This window comes from Cervus elaphus, chromosome 12, assembly GCF_910594005.1.
Source record: "Cervus elaphus chromosome 12, mCerEla1.1, whole genome shotgun sequence".
Classification (NCBI taxonomy): domain Eukaryota; kingdom Metazoa; phylum Chordata; class Mammalia; order Artiodactyla; family Cervidae; genus Cervus; species Cervus elaphus.
In genome coordinates, this window is record NC_057826.1 from 50,145,215 (window position 1) to 50,159,235 (window position 14,021).

General features: G+C 39.5%; 1 protein-coding gene across 7 annotated transcripts in view; it reads left to right on the forward strand.

Annotated features, from left to right (window-relative positions):
• Positions 1 to 14,021, forward strand: part of FAM81A (family with sequence similarity 81 member A) — a 79,796-nt gene that overhangs the window by 26,271 nt on the left and 39,504 nt on the right. The gene's annotated exons all lie outside the window — the stretch shown is intronic.

Genomic DNA, 14,021 nt, shown 5'->3' on the forward strand with positions numbered 1-14,021 from the left:
TTGAAGACAGCTATTAAATCAATTACTGGGTCAGCCTTTGCTGCTTCAGATGAAATGTTTCTAGGTCATAATGATTATATATAATACAGTTGATTACTCAGACAATCTGGGGATTTGAATTGCTTCTCAGGCTCGCTTTTATTGCTCTATTTTTCTCTGAAATGAGCCCAAGAAAAGGCCAGTATTGTCTATTTTTAGAGTTTGTAAATTTACTGCTATTTATTGAGCAATCACAGGGACCACAGAATTTAATTCAGAAAGCTTAAGATCATTTAGGGCCCGGGCTAACATCACTGAGCAATGTCAGTATCTTACACATGTAGTTTGAAAATATACAAATAAAAGTTATATGGCTAGATTAAGGAAAACCTTTGTATTATGTCATGGAGATAGTATTTTAATTATGCTTCCTGAAATCAAGATTTTTTTTCAGTTTCAGATTTGTATTTATTTATTTTAAGAGCTTTACTGAAGTACAATTTAAAAGCCACAGAAGTCTACCCATTGTAAGTGTACAATTCAATGATTTGTAGTAAATTAATAGAATTGTGCAACCATCAACACAGTTCAGTTATAGAACATTTCAATCACTCCCCAGATTTCTATCAGCCTGTTCGCGGGTAATCCTTCCTTCTACTCCAGACCCAGGCAGCCACTAGTGTGCTTTCTGTCTCTATAGATAATTTGTCTTTTCTGGACATTTCCTATGAATAGAATCTTACAATATGAAGTCTTTTGCATCCAGCTTCTTTCACTTAGCATAATCTTTTTGAGGTGCAACCATGTTCTCGCATGTATCTGAAATATGTATTTCGTTTCTCTTTATGTCTGAGTGGTATCCTATTGGACTTCCCTGGTGGCTCAATGGTAAAGAGTCTGCCTGCAATGTGGGAGACCTGGGTTCAATATCTGGGTTCGATCCCTGGGTCAGGAAGATCCCCTGGAGAAGGAAATGGCAACCCACTCCAGTATTCTTGCCTGGGAAATCGCATGGACAGAGGAGCCTGGTGGGCTACAGTCTGTGGGGTTGCAAGAGTCAGAAATGACTTAGTGACTAAACCTACCTAATAATATCCTATTATATGGATATACAGCTTTCTGTTTTTCCACTTATCAGCTGATCGACATTTGGATTGTTTCCAGTTTTTAGCTGTTGTGACTAAAGGTACTGTGAACATGTGAACATGTCTTTGTATGGAGATGTATTTTAATTTTTCTTCAGTAGATGACTAGGTGTGGAATTGCTGGGTCTTGCAGTAAGCTTATGTTTAACTTTTTAAAATGTAGCCAAACAATTTTCCAAAGTGGCTCTGCCATTTTACAATCCCACCAGGAATGTGTGAGGATTCCAGTTTCCCTATTTCATCCTCAGCACTTGCTATCATCTCTGTTTTTGATTGTAGTCATTATGGTGGCCGTGTAGTGGTATTTCATTGTGCTATTAATTTGCATTTCCCTAATAATTAATGATGTTTTCATGTCCTTATTGGTCATTTGTGCGTCTTCTTTGGTGAAGGGTCTACCCAAGTCTTCTGCCATTTTTTAAAATTAGTTTTTATTGTGGTAAGATTTTTATTGTTTTAACCATTTTAAAGTGTGCAGTTTACTGACGTTAATTACATTCACAATGTTATATGCAAACCATGACCTCTGTCGATTTTCAAAACTTTTTGATTATCCCAAACAGAAACTCTATTCTGTAAATATAAACAATAACTCTCCACTGCACTTTCACCTCAGCCCTGGGTAACTTCTATTCTGCTTTCTGTCCCTTTTCTAGGTATATCACATAAGTGCAGTCATACAGTATTTGTCCTTTTGGTCTCGGTCATTTCACTTATCATAATGATTTCCAGATTTATCCATGTTGTAACATTTGTCAGAACCCATTTTAAAATTAGGTTATTTGTTTTATTATTGAATTGTAAGATTTCTTTGTATATTATAGATACAGGTCCCATATCAGATAGGAGATTTGCAAAATATTTTCTCCCATTCTGTGGCTTCTATTTTCATTCTCCCAATGGTGTCTTTTGAAGCACAAATTTTAATGAAGTCCAACTTACAAGTTTTTTTTAAAAAAGGTTTACGTTTTTGGTGGTGTGTCTTGAGAACTGTTTGCTTAACACAAGGTCATAAGGCTTTTGTGCTCTGTTTTCTTCAAAAGTTAATTTTAGTTTTTATTTTCAGGTCTGTGAGTTACTTTGAATTAATTTTCATGTATGAAGTGAGGTTAAAGATCTAAGTTAATTTTTTTTTTCACATGGGTATCCAAGGAAAATCGATCATTTTCCTGTTTGCCCCTTTGTCAAAAATGAATGGATCATGAAATTTAAAGGTTAATTTCTGAATGCCATTGATTTGTATGGCTTTCCTATGCCAATACCACATTGCCTTAATTTTTAGCTTAAGAGTACATTTTGAAATCATACAGTGTAAGCCCTCCAACTTTGCTGTTGTCAAAATTGTCTCAGTTATTTTAGGTCCTTTGTATTTCCTTATAAATTTTAGGATTAGCTCCATTAAAAACTCTGCCGAGATTTTGACAGAGATTGCTTTGAATGTATAGATCGGTTTGGGGAGAATTGCTGTGTTAATATTGTCTTCAGTGTTTCAAAGCATCAGCTCTTGGTTTTATTTTTTTCATATTTGCTTTTTTGTTTTCTATTTCATTGCTTTCAACTCTAGGTTATTTCATTTTTCTCTGCTTATTTTAGGTTAGTTTGCTTTTCTAGTTTCTTCAGGTAGAAGCTTAGAGAATTGGTTTGAGATCTTTCTTTTCTGATAATGGTGTTAAAAGCCATAATGTGGCCTCTGAGCACTGATTTGGCTGCTTCCATGAGTTTTGGTATTTTGTGGTTTTGTTTTCATTCAATTTAAAGTATCATAAAATTTACCTTGTGATTTCTTTTTTTAGTACATGTGTTACTTAGAAGTATGTTATTTAATTTCTGAATGTTTGGGGTTTCCCTATATTTAGTGGATATTTTGTGGATTTCTAATTTAATGTGGGCAGAGAACAACTTTGTATATCTTTAATCTCTTTAAATTTATTTAGACTTTTTTTTAGAGATTTTTTTGATGTGCATCTTCTTTTTTTTAAGTCTTTATTGAATTTGTTACAATATTGCTTCTGTTTTATGTTTTGGGTATTTTGGCTACAAGGCATGTGAGATCTTAGCTCCCTGACTTGGGATCAAACCTGCACCCCCTGCGTTGAAAGGTGAAGTCTTAGCCACTGGGCCACCAGGGAAGTCCTGAGACTTTTTCCAGTTTTTATTGTTGAATTGCCTATTACTCCTTTCAGTTCTGTCAGTTTTGCTTCAGGAATTTCAGGGCTTTGTTGTTATATGTGCATGCATTTATAATGTGTACATTTTCCTGATACAGTGATTCTTCTGTCATTATAAGATGTCTCTATCTTTAGCAATATTTCTTGTCTTCAAGTCTCTTTTGTCTGATATTAATATAGCGGTTCCAGCTCCTTATGACTATTGTGTGCATAGTTGATTTCCTTTTTTGAGACGTCTCACTCAGCTTATACCCAAGGGAGAACCTAGAGTACCACATGATTAACAATTTTCACTGTCTTTGCAGATTACAGCACACCTTTACTAAAGACAGAGGTTTACTCAGAGTTGTATCCTATTGGAGTACATTTGTCTTCAGGGTTCTAAAATTTCTGGTCTATGCTGGTTTTGATGTTTAAAGAAAAGGACCATGTGTTTTTTTTTATAAGGGGATGGAGTTGATCTTTGTTGCTTTGGTGACTGATGGCATCCATTTCAATTTCTTTGGATCATAGCATTTTATTTTCCCTTTGGAGTTTACCTTTATTCCATTGGATACAGGCTAAGATGGCTGTTAATCAGAGTGCCTTATCACATTTTTAGATAATGAGGACTGGAGTCCATAACATAGACCAGAGCATTGAGACTCTCACTTCCTGGAGTCTGAAACCTGAACAGAGTGTTCCAAGGACATGAGTATCTTTCCAGCAGCTGTACCTGTGGGATGCTAGGTAGTGGTCCTACTGCCTGGGCCCTAGGAGTTGCCTTTTGTGTCTTTTTCTCAGTCTGGATCCCCAGCTGCCCTGTTGATTGTATGCACTTCTCCCCTATAGCCTTCCAGTAAATTCCAGATTTTTTACCTAAGCCAGAATCAGGTTCAGTTGCTGGCAGCCAAAGAACGCTAATGGTATCCAAGAGGCATAGAACATGTAAGAGATTGCTGCAGATAATTTACTTGTTTTCAGAAAGTGGTGTCTATATTTAGAATGATCTTTCCAGTATTATATTTGAGTGCTAAAGCAGTTTTATCCCTGAGACTGAATAATTTGGCAGGCCCAAGTTGGCATCTTCTCAAGATTGAAGAACCCCAACTTAAACATTTCCATTTTGAAAAGAGAGAGATATATTAGGAGGCTGATTGCCCTGCTGTACTCCATTCTATAAAGGGTGATGGATAAAATCAAAGTGATTGGGGAGAAACAATGATGCTCAGATCCCTGATCCTTCTACCAGTGGTGAGAAATGTGTTGCAAAAAATTGCAAACCCTCATGTTTCATGTTAGAAGATGGTGTGACCTCCCCATTCTTCCCATACCCCTCATTTTGCTGTGGGTACTCTGCTTGGTTCTCTTTGCTTATGTGGGTGGTGGACAGACCAGAGACTGGAAACCATCCATTCTGCAGTACTATCCTCAGGTAAAAGCAGAGAGTATAACTCTACCATTAGAATTTTTTTCTGTCTGCAAAAGAGGTGATAGTACTTAAGCTGCAGCTATGGGATATCTGGGGGATAACTTCCCCTTTGGTAGCTGCTGTGTACTAATCCAACAATCAGAACCATTTCAAATATGTAATTTCCAACCTCAGCTGAGCCCCCGGTGCTGTTTAATAGTTTCTTCATTCTAGGAAGCCTTCACCACCAGTTCCCTCCCTGGCCTCAATTCTTTTTCCCTTAATTTACCCTGGGCATGCAGCACTTGGCACTGTTATCACAGCATTTACTGAATAAGTCTGGCATTGTTTCTTTGCATGTCTATATCACTTGATAGAGTGGGAGCCCTTCAAAAAGAAAGGAACTTTGTCTTCTCATCTTTACATTGTCCAGCACAATGTTTGGAACAAAATGCCATGAATGCTTTTTAAGTGAATAAATGCCCAGTTCAGATGGAAGCCCATTGCAGATCTTCTGGTAGCAAAAAGAACTAGAAGAGACCCTGAGGTCCTTTGTGCAAACTGTGTCCTTTTCAAGTGATGCATCCAAGGCCCTGGGAAGTGAAGAGACTTCTCTGAGATCTCTGTTGTTGTTCAGTTGCCAAGTCATGTCCGACTCTTGTGACCCCATGGAAGGCAGCACGCCAGGCCTCGCTGTCCCTCACCATCTCTCAGAGTTTGCCCAAGTTCATGTCCATTAAATTGGTGATACCATCCAACCATCGCATCCTCTGTCACCCCCTTCTCCTCCTGCCCTCAATCTTTCCCAGCATCAGGGTCTTTTCTAACCAGTCGGCCAAAGTATTGGAGCTTCAGCATCAGTCCTTCCATTAAGTGTTCAGGGTTGATTTCCTTTAAGACTGACTGGTTTGATCTCCCTGTTGTCCAAGGGACTCTCAAGAGTTTGAAAGCATCAATTCTTTAGCACTCTGCCTTCTTTATGATCCAGCTCTCATATCCATACATGACTACTGGAAAGACCACAGCCTTTACTTTATGGACCTTTGTTGGCAAAGTGGTGTCTTTGCTTTTTAATACACTGTTTAGGTTTGTCATAGCTTTCCTGCCAAGAAGCAATCATCTTCTAATTTCATGGCTGCAATCACAATCCACAGTGATTTAAGAGCCCAGGAAGAGGAAATCTGTCACTGCTTCCACCTTTTCCCCTTGTATTTGCCATGAAGTGATGGGACCGGATGTTGAAGCTGAAACTGCAATACTTTGGCCATCTGATGTGAAGAGATGACTTATTTGAGAAGACTCTAATGTTGGGAAAGATTGAGGGCCGGAGGAGAAGGGGAAGACAGAGGATGAGATGGTTGGATGGCATCACAGACTCAATGGACATGGGTTTGGGTAAACTCCGGCAGTTGGTGATGGATAGGGAGGCCTGGCGTGCTGTGGTTCATGGGGTCACAAAGAGTTGGACACGGCTGAGTGACTGAACTGAACTGAACTGATGGGACTGGATGCCATTATCTTAGTTTTTTTAATATTGAGTTTTAAGCTGGCTTTCTCATTCTCCTGTTTCACCCTCATCAAGAGGTTCTTTAGTTCCTCTTCACTTTTTGCTATTAAAGTGGTATCATATGCATATCTGAGGTTGTCGATATTTTTCCCGGAAACCTTGATTCCAGCTTGTAAGTCATCCAGCCCGACATTTCTCATGATGTGCTCTGTGTATAAGTTAAGTAAGCAGGGTGACAGTAAACAACCTTGTTGTACTGCTTTCTCAATTTTGAACCAGTCAGTTGTTTCATATAAGATTCTGTGTTGCTTCTTGACCCACATACAGGTTTCTCAGAAGATAGGTAAGATGGTCTGGTATTCCCATCTCTCCAAGAGTTTTCCACAGTTTGTCATGATCCACACTGTCAAAGGCCTTAGTGTAGTCAATGAAACAGAGGTCGATGTTTTCTGGAATCCCCTTGCTTTCTCTATAATCCAGCAGATGTTGGCAATTTGGTCTCTGGTTCCTCTGCCTTTCTTTCTCTTAGATCTCAGGATCTAAACCCAGACTGTTAAACTCTAAAAATGAGCTCCTTTCACTTCTCTACTTTGCCTCTTAAAAGCTCCTCTAAAACTCTGATCTTAGGTAACTAACTCGCAAATGTGACAGGCAGTGCTATTCAGTCATTTTTTGGTTTCTGAGTATTTCTACCCTTGGCTCCCCCTCCCACCCCCAGGAAGAATTTCTTCATAAATCTAAGTAATTAAAGATGAAGTTCTCACTGAGTTATACCCTACCCTCTCTTTCCTTTGGTGTGAGTTCATTGAACTGCTTAGATAATTAGAGTTAATAGCAAGCATACCTAGAAATCCAAAATCATCAATCATTTAGGCTTTTGCTAATTGTTTTTCTTTAAGATATGTTTTTAACATGATTTTTCTTTAATGTGTATTTAAGATGATTTTTTAAATAATTTACAATGGGGGTTTATGGTAATTTCAGTTCTTCTGTTTTTTCCATCTGAAACACATTTTGAGTAATGATTATTCTTTCCTTAACCAGACAGCACTCTTCCATTTACATATATTTTTGGAGTGTGTAGTTTGCAAATGAATAGATGATTTCCATTTTAGAGAGGGAAGTCTGAAGATAATCTATTTCTGGAAAAAAATTTTACTTTGCATATATGAGCACTTACTTTTTTATAACTAGTAATAACTGTATATCATTATGAAGTAACAGAAGATAGTTTGGAAATTTAATAGACTTTTATATGAAACACTAATTACACAGTTTTTATATATTGTGAGCCTAAGCATGTTTACCCAAACATAACTAAAATTAAGATGCTTAATGAGACATCAGAATTGCCACATTGTAGCCACACTCTGTTAAAATGAAATCATAGTGTAGATTAAAATTTTTAAAGTACTAAAAGTAAGTCTTTATTTATAAGCAACATAAAATTGGAAGCATGGAGGCTATGTAAAGGCGATATGCACATTTAAAGCAAAGAGATGTGAAGATACTCAAATTGTATTTAAATGATATGAAAGGTATATTTTTTGTCTGTAGATCCTTAATGAATTTGTTCTGTAAATTGCCTTTTTAAAAAATACTCTTTTGGCTTCCCTGGGTCTTCATTGCTGTGTGTGGGTTTTCTCTAGTTGTTGCAAACAGGGGCTACAAGATCTCGAGTTGTGTTGCACGGGCTTCTCACGGTAGTTGCTTGTTTACAGAGCTTGGGCTCTAGAGCATGGACTCAGTAGTTGTGGTGCATGGGCTTAGTTGACCCCAAGCATGTGGGATCTTCCTGGGCCAAGGATTGAACCCATGTCCCCTGTGGCGCAGTGTTGAAGAATCTACCTGCCAAGCAGGAGGCACAGGTTCGATCCCTGGGTCAGGAAGATCCCCTGGAGGAGAGCTTGGCAACCCACTCTGGTGTTCTTGCCTGGGAAATCCTGTGGACAGAAGAGCCTGGTGGGCTGCAATCCATGGGGTCACAAAAGAGTCAGACATGACTTAGTGACTAACAACAACCACTACTGTATTGGAAGGCAGATTCTTAGCCACTGGACTACCAGGGAAGTCCTTGCCTGGTTTTTAGGTTATTTTCATCACTGGTTCACACTGGTTTTCCAGTTCACTCAGTAAAATCTACTGGGTATTTGTTTTGTAAAAATATGTCCCACAGAGTGATTTTGTATTAGAAAACTAAAGCTGAAACCATTCTCAACAGGTACAGCTCACTTCAGGCTCCTGATGGAGCTAGTTGAATTGAGATATGTTAATACTGCCTTCTGGGACTTCCCTGGTGGTCAGTGGCTATAACTGTGTGCTCCCAATGCAAGAGGCCCTGGTCAGGAAATTAGATCCCACATGTCACAACTAAAGATCCTACATGCTGCAATGCAGATCTGAGATTCTGTGTTTTGCAGCCAAGACCCAGCACAACCCAATAAATAAATAAATATTAAGAAAATACTCTATCTTGGTAAGTTTGGCTCAATAAGTCTTTATGATTATCATGTGGCTCTGTACACAGTTATATACAAGAAGAAAAGTAAAATATATTGTTAAACCACTGGCTTATGTGATCCTCAAGAACTAGAAATGAATCTTAATTTATTTTTAGCACCTCTATAGTGTCTAGCACATTGTAGGAGCTCAAGAAATCTTTCATAATCAAAGGCTCTGGGGTCCTTGGTTCTTTGAGAACCCTATAGTTATTGCCCATTTTCTTTCAGCAGATACCAATATCAAAACAGATGACTCCTGTGGGCTAGTATCTAGTGGGTGCCTGATAAATATTGACTAAAAGGATCTATTGTTTTAATATATCCTGACTCATTGTCTCCATTGGCAGTTTGCATTGCTATATGGAGTATGTTATCAATTATGTATTCCTCAGAAACTTTCCACAAATTATGATCATCATAAATTCAGAAGAGGTAATGTAGTCAACTATGAATTATACATGTCTGGATTATCTATACTGTTTTTGATTTAAGCTCAAATCAGTCCCTGGGAGCCAAGTCCTGGTAAGCAGTCCGTGGACCTTTTTTTGGGAGGGGAGGGTGAGCTTTCCCTTTCCTGCTGATTTGATGGCTTAGGGAAGTATTTGGGATCCCTGTGTCCCCTCGGGGCTTTCATTGTGTCTTTGGCCTTTGGGGAGCCAAGCAGTGGGGTCTGCTACCCAGCTGGTTAGAATCTGAAGACCTTCTGGTTTCCATGTGCTCAGGTTTCATAATGTCCTGCTGACTTGGAGTGTTTCTCTTTGACTGAGTTGGGAAATGGGAAAATGTATCAAACCCTCATTTAATTCACTAGATGATACATAATTTTCTGTCTTAATAAATTGCAAATGGGCTGTTGAAGAGTTTGCTAAAGTCAAGTGATGAGTGCACAGGGGCCCTTATTAACATGTCACAGCAGAGGTGTGGACAAATGATGTTAACGTATAGTTGGATGAACAGACAGGAACTTGGTTCATTGTGAATCTAGTGTACCGTCTCCTCACTAGTGTACCTCCTCACAGGAGAGAACCTTGGCCATTGGACCTCATATAGTTACCTAAAAAGGGAATTTCGGCTTGTAGCTCTATCGTCTTGTCCCATTGGAACAGACATATTAGTAGAATAGCATTGATGATTGTCATGTGTATTAGTATGTGACTTCCAAAGAAACAGAACCAGTAGCATATATTTATGATAAGGTATTGGCTCTCATGATTATGGAGACTGAGAAGTTCCACCAATCTGCCATCTGTAAGCTGGGGTACGGGAAGGATGGTGGTGTAATTCCAAGGCTCGGGAGCCAGAGAGACAGTAGTGTGGATTCACTTCAGTCCAGGTCTGAAGGCCTGACAGTCAGCAGTGCTGAGGGCAGGCCAGTATCCCAGCTCAGTTAGGCAGAAAGCAGATTCCACCTTCCTTCTCCTTTTTTTTGTATTATGACACTCAGTGGATTGGATAATGCCTCCCCAAGTTGGGGAAGACCTTCTGTTTTACTGAGTTCACCAATCCAAATCCTAATCTCTTCTGGAAACACCCTCACAGACACACCCAGAAATAATGTTTATCCAGCTATCTGGGCATCCCTTGGCCTAGTTAAGCTGACATAATTAACTATCACATTATCCAAATTCTTTTTTTTTTTTTTTTAACTCTACCCACTAGACTTGGCTTGTCATGTGGCTTGACTCTAGGGGGAGAAGATAGTGAATGGAGTTTGAATATTTGTTTAGTTCTGAATATTTGATAGAGATTTTCCATGTAAATTAACAAATTGGTGTTTTGGTGTCTGCCCTGTCTGTAATACATTTTAGCTTGTCTGTCTCCATCTTTGAGGGCCTAATCAGCTCCAGGCACAAGTTAGATAGAGTCTTTGAGCCTTCAGTGTAGATGATCAAATACTGGAACATGGAGGTAAAATAATTAATAAATTACTCAGCCATCTACTGGGAGCCAGGCCTTATGTGAGGGACTAAGGCTAAAACTGTGACTCAGGCATACAAGACCCCTGCTTTTAGGCCTGCTGCACATTCTAGTGGGGTTTATAGGTGTAAACCCTAAGTGGCCAAGGTAATTTCAGCCTGAGTCTGGGGCTCTGAAAAGGTAATTTGGTGGAGAGTGATGGTGGGGCTGTTTTAGGTGGGGGTATGAGGTGACATGTGAACTGAGACTGGACTGACAGGAGAGCCAGCCCAGCCAAGGTGATGGGGTGGGGGGAGGAGACACCCACAGAGGAGGACATTCCAGAGAGGAGGCGCTGCAGGTTCCAAGGCATAAGGTGTAAGAAGCTTGGCATGTTAGAGGAGCAGAAAGAGGACCAATGCGACTGGAGTGTCATGGGTGGGGGGTGGGAGGAAGTGGGCGATGGGAAGCCGTTACTTAATTTTAAACAAAAGAATTTAGAGAAATCATTCATATGTTTGGTACTGAGGACACACTAGTGAATAAAACAGATGAAAAACCTTTGCCCTCGTGTTGCTCACAGACTAATTTGTGTTTCAGAAAGATCACTCTGACTGCTGCCTGGAGAAGGGAATGTAGGGAAGCTAGAATGGGGGCAGGGGGCATCCAGAGTGGCTTGGATTAGGGAGCCAGGGTAGAGATGGAGAGAAGTGGATGGGTGCTGTGTCTGTCTTGGAAGTGGCGCTGATAGGACTTCCTGTACATTAGAGTTAGAAAGACTTCTGCTTAGGACTTGGCAAGTTTTAGGGGTTCATCAGGGCTTCCCCTGTGGCTCAGTGGTAAAGAAGCCGCCTGCAATGCAGGAGTCGCAGGAGATGAAGGTTCAGTCCCTGGATCGGGAAGATCCCCTGGAGGAGGAAATGGCACCTACTCCAGTATTCTTGCCTGGAGAATGGACAGAGAGGCCTAGAGGGCTGCAGTCCGTGGGGGTCACAAAGAGTCAGACATGACTGACTGAGCACACACGCATCAGATATCCGGGTGGACGTGCCAAGAAGGCAGTTGATATACGAGGCTGGAACTCTGGGGATTTTTAAGTCCTAGTGTGAAAATTAAAGAGCCATTGTCAGGAGATGCTGTCTTATAAGGCTCTGTACTACTGTAATTGGGTCCTTCTTCATGGGATTTTGGAGTTATATTTTCATTTCCAAGTTGTCACAAATCTGAGGAGAGTTGAAGAAAGAAAAACATGGAGGGCTGTTCTTCTTGGTCATTCCTAGGCACCCCTAGCCCGTCTGTGGTGAGATCCCTGGTCAGGGGTCTGTATCTCCTTTGCATAAAAGGCATGATAGAATGCTGTGAGGGCAGGCCTTTCCTACTGCCTCTGGCAAGGGATCATCCTTAAAGATAGGCCACATATTAGAAAAAATACATGAAGACTCAGGACATCACTTTTTCCAGGTGACTGGCCTCTTCTCTCTACTCATGTGGATTTAGGCCATGTACTTCCCACCCTGTAGTCTTACTTGCTACAACTGAGCTTCCTGAAGACAGGGTTGGTGCTCAGCACATAGTAGGCCTGCAGAAAAGAGTTTCTTGAATTGAATTGGCAATAATGGAGAGCTGATGATATGCTTTTTAAAGTAAACATATCATGATGATATATTGTCCCCAAATGACAAATTAGAGAATGTTTCTGGCTTTACAGAAGGATTGTTTTTCTAAGGCTTCATCATGTGTGGGTGCTCAGTTGTTCAGTCATGTCTGACTCTTAGACTTCATCATAAAATTTTTTTAAGTAATAAGCTCTCAAATGTCTTCTGTTTTCACTTAACTTTTCAGTAATGTGAATATTGTGTTAATTTCAGACGTAATTCTTCTCTGTATTATTCAAAGAAAACACTTCTAATATAATATTCATCTGCATAAGAATTATGAAAGTTAAATGGGCTTTTCTAAGCATTAAAGCACACACACATATACTCTAAGCATTAACACCCACACACATACACTCACTTTTTTTCTGGTTATAAAAATAATGTAAGCACATTGTGGAAAACACAAAAAAAGGAATCACCCATAATCTAACCCTAGAGATAAGTGAGGTGTTAATATTCTAGTATTATTTTTTATGTACCTTATACACAGCAGGAATCATGCTGTGTATTTATGTATACTCTTTCTTTTTGCTTAATAGTAAATTGTACACATTTTCTCTGGTTTCTAAGAGCACTCCATGAACCTCTTACCGGTTGCATAATAATATACCGTGTAGATACCTTGTAAAGTACTTGGTCTGTGCATCACACCATAAAGACATCTTTGTGCATTCATTTTTGTCATAATACTGATTGTTTGTTTTAAGATTTATTTCAAGAACTTGTCAAAGATTATGAACATTATGAATATATTTTTGAAGGACTGTGCTCTGGGAAAGTTGTAGCATGAGGGCCAACTGTGCATTTTCAATTTTTGATATACATTTTAAAATTATAAATTTACTAAAGTATTTACTTCTTTAATAGATGGAAATGGTATGATTTAAATTTTTTTATTTTTAAGTAGATATCACTTTTTAGAGCCACTTTAGGTTCACAGCAAACTTGAGCAGAAAGTGCAGAGTTCTGACTTACATACCCCCTGTCCCCGCATAAGCACAGCCTCCTGCACTGTCCTTATCGGCAGCATAGTGGTGCATGATAATGGTATGGTTTTATTTCCTGTTTCTTTGCTTAAGGAAAGACTGGATGTTTAAAAAAAAAGTGTCATTTATTTTTAGCACCTGTTTTGCGAATTGCACTCATGTTCTTTGCTTAGTGATTTTTTAAAAAAGATTTATTTATGTGTTTTATTTTTTGGCTGTGCTGGGTCTTCATTGCTGCATACAGGCTTTCTTTAATTTTGACTAGTGGGGCTACTCTCCATTGTGGTGTGGAGGTTTCTCCTTGCGGTGGCTTCTCTTGTTGTGGAGCACAGGCTTCAGTAGTTGTGGCACAGCGGCTTAGTTGCTCTGTGACACATGGGATCTTCCCAGACCAGGGATTGAACCTGTGTCTCTTGCATTGCAAGGCAGATTCTTAGCCACTGGACCACCAGGGAAGCCCTGCTTGGTGACTTTTTTGATTGAGAAACAAATAAAATTATTGGTTGGAGCCTTTGTCATTTGTACAGTGTCTAAAGCAGTGTTTCTCCAGGAGGGGTCTCTGAACCATGACCTTCTACATTTCTGGGCCCTTGCTTTGGTTTCCTGGGAGTGGGGTCCAGAAACATGTGTGTTTAAGAGGCCACATGGGCATCCTTACACACCCCAAAGATGGCTGAGAATCCATGGTCATAAGCCTTATTAGAAGCAAAGATTTGAAGCATTATGTACCAAAAAATAAGTATTAACTTTCTATTAACTGTAACAATAAGCATTATTTCCTCTTAAAGGAG